This window comes from Myotis nattereri (genome assembly GCF_964212035.1).
Source record: "Myotis nattereri genome assembly, chromosome: 5".
Lineage (NCBI taxonomy): Eukaryota > Metazoa > Chordata > Mammalia > Chiroptera > Vespertilionidae > Myotis > Myotis nattereri.
Window position 1 is genome coordinate 8,096,302 of NC_138080.1, and position 3,854 is coordinate 8,100,155.

The following is a 3,854-nucleotide window of genomic DNA, read 5'->3' on the forward strand; positions in this document are numbered from 1 at the left end:
GGTTTTCTGATTTTTCTTGATTCAGTTTTGGGAGATTGTATTTTTCTAGGAATTTTTCCATTTCATCCACATTGTACAGCTTGTTGGTATATAGTTATTCGTAGTATTTTCTTACAATCCTTTGTATTTCTGTGTTGTCGGTGGTTACTTCTCCTGTTTCATTTCTGATTTTATTTATTTGGGTCCTCTCTGTTTGTTTCTTGATGAATATGACTAACGGATCATCAATCTTGTTTATCCTTTCAAAGAACCAGCTCTTGGTTCCATTACTCTTTTGTATTTTTCTTTTAGTCTCTATGTCATTTAGTTCTACTCTAATTATTACTATTTCCCTCCTTCTACATACTCTGGGCTTTTTTGTTGTTATTTTCCTAGTTCTTTAAATTGTAGGGTTGAATAGTTTATTGTTAATTTTTCTTGTTTTTTTTGAAGTAGGCATGTAGTGCTATGAACTTCTTCCTCAGGACTATTTTTGCTATTTATGCAGTTCCACATCCTGTGTGGTTCAGAGTTCAGGATCTGGAGAAGGGGCCTCATGCAAATGAAAGAGATGAGACAAGAAATAATAATTTGAAAATATTGGGGCCAGGCGGGCAAGCCCAATGCAAGAGAAAGGACTTCCACTGGTGCCCAGGTCTCGCCAGCCTTTTATTCAATTTTGGATACACATCTAGCTCTTAGTCAGGTAATTGCGGTAACAGACAGACTATCTTAAAGGTCAGTAAACATTAGAAAGATTTACTCTGAGACTATTTGGTCAGGAAATAGCTTGAGCCCCCATTGTCTGGACTAAACAATCGGTGCATAGCTCTGGCCCTTGCCAGGGGCTCAAGATTCACCAGCATTCCGGGATCCTTGTTTACACTTCTCTGATAGTGAAGACAAAGGGTAGCTTCCTGCATCTCCCCATTTCTTTTCCTTAGTAATTCTTGAAAAGTAAATGCCGCCTGAAGAGTTCGAGTCCTTTTAAGACTCTTCATTCTGCATCTTTAGAATAGAAATAAACATATGAGAACAAAAATGAGACAAGCAATAGTGATTATGCTGAGAGGCAAATGTAATGAGATCCAGTGGGAGGGGTTAAATTCTTTCATGTCCTTTTTAAATTGTTGCCAGGCATCTAAGGAATTAGTTTGTAAGTTTGCCTGGGATAATTGTACAATATGCTGTTGCAATTCTAAAGTATCAAGGTTTGTGTTACCTTTACCCAAGCACCAAGAAGGTGATTTTTTATTGATTCACAGGGGTGCAAGGTACTATTATAGGGATCAGGGGTAACACAAATCTGGGAAAAATTATAATGACACTGCAAGGATATTCTTTGCTCTAGGCTGTGGATTTTATCACCCATCCACAAGACTGTAGACTTCAGTGCCAACAATTCAATCTCAAACTGGCTGTCAATTCTGTTTTGCATAGACAAGGTCTTAGTTACATTTTCCTTAACTTGTACATACTGAGAAGTTGAACAGTTTGTACCATGGATGAAGCAGCAATGCCCACAGAAGTAAGTAACATTACAAGGGCAAAGATTCCTGCAGTTAACATTCCAAGAAATCTTTATTTTTTTTTATTTTTTTATATGTATTTTATTGAGTTTTTACAGAGAGGAAGGGAGAGAGATAGAGTTAGAAACATCGATGAGAGAGAAACATCGATCAGCTGCCTCCTGCACATCTCCTACTGGGGATGTGCCTGCAACCCAGGTACATGCCCTTGACCGGAATCGAACCTGGGACCTTTCAGTCCGCAGGCCGACGCTCTATCCACTGAGCCAAACCGGTTCTGGCTCCAAGAAATCTTTTTTGTCTTTTTAAGATTTTTACCAGATCATGTAACAGTTGGTAGGTTTGATGAGATTCCCAAGGCTCGATTAGGTTAGTAGGAACCCAAGCAAAAGCTGGTTGTTTTAAAATCATGAGGGAATCCGTTTGGAATGTAGAATTAATACAATGGGATAGTGTGCAGGCTGTGCATGGCACCTCATACACATGGCTTGTAGCATTAAGGTGCATCTGGATGGGGCCTGAAAGGAGTACAAATGGATCAAACACACAGGCAGTGGTAAATACTGTCTTATTGGGAGTTCCCCATAAGGCATGAATGTAATTATCTGAGCTATAATTAAAACTATACCATTTAATAGGTGCAAGTGCAGCAGCTAATTTTCATTGCGTATTTTGTACGGGCCAATTGTCATGTTGTAATTGAGATCCAACAAATCCTCCTCCACGCTACAAAATAGAGTGATTAGCTACAACATATAGATAGGATGCATTCCCCTTCCATTTCAGGGTGCGATTGTTACTATACTCAGACACGTAGGGGCTCCAATCCACAAAGGAAAAACTGTTATTAAGTTTGCTGGTGGTGGGGTAATCACTATAACAGTCTTGCCAATTAATTTCTTCCTCGGTGGGGTGCCATTCATAAGACTTTTTACATAATGGCTTGGAGGAGGGGGGTGTCTTAGTACAGTTACATTATCTGCCTCTCCCTGGATCAAGGAGTGATAGTAGATGTATTTGGGATTTTTCTTTCCCTTCCTTTGGTGTCCATGCTAGCCAGAAGACTCTCTTTAATTTTACACACAAAGGAGCAGTGGTTTGATTCTGTGTCATACAAAAGGGAAGCTGGGTGGTGACACCCATGTAATTATACTTTGCCCATATACTTCCTTGCCCCACCTGTGGTCCCCCTGGATGACCAAGGTGTTTGGTATTATTGGTGACTACATTAGGCAGGGGATCACCCCACGAAAAGGATCTTACCCATGTGGGTCAGGAACATAAGTCCAAAATACTTCCCCATTTGCCCCTGGAATTATCACCGCACAGCTGATTACTGCGAGCATGGCAAGAAAGAGCTTCTCAGGCATTCTTGGGGCTTTGGTCTCCTCACAAATTCGCTCAGCTTTTTGGACTGTCTTCTTCACAATGCCCCAAGTGACCTCCAGGCTGTTCGCTGACCTCCTCCCACTCCTTATCTTTAGTGGGTAGTTTGAACCTACTGCTATCTGCAGCTGGGTTAGTCAATTGTCTGCAGCTGTAAGGCATGGCTCCAGGTGCAGGATCCTCATTAACCTGGCCAGTTCCTCCCTTGGATCCAGGTTGAAGTTTAATATTTCTTGTGGGAATCCACACAGGCTTGGAAAAATTTTCTGGAACTATACAAGCGTACCCTCGACCAAATGTTAAGAGGGGATCAGGGCCCTTCCATAAGCCAGACTCAGGATCTTTCCATTTAACCAGACTACGTTCCTTTGGCTTATTCTGACACCAGTGTATTTCCATGGGTGTCTTGCCATTGGCATCACAAGTGAAAAAATTTGAAGTAATTAAGGCTTGGTATAGTCTACTTACAGGCGATTTCTCCATAATCCCCCCTTTTTGTTTTTCAAGTTGGGATTTTATCTGCTGATTCTGTCATTCAATAATGGCCTGTCCTTGGGAATTATATGGTATTCCTGTAATGTGCTGAATTTTCCACTTTTTACAAAATTGCTGGAAATGACAGCTTGTGTAAGCAGGTCCATTATCAGCTTTAATAATTTTTGGAATTCCCATGATGGCAAAAGCAGCTAGGCAATGATTAGTAACCTGTTTTGCCATTTGCCCTGTAGATGCAGTAGCCCATAGGACTTTTGAAAAGGTGTCTACAGAGACTTGCGATGCTCCAATATATCCAAAGGGAGTATAATGTGTCACATCCATTTGCCAGATATGGTCCCTTAGCAAACCTCTAGGGTTGACTCCTGTGTTAGGCCCTTGAGGTAGATGTAACATGCAAGTGGGACATTCTTGACAATCTGTTTTGCCTGCTGTCAAGAGATTGAGAATTGTTTGGACAATATT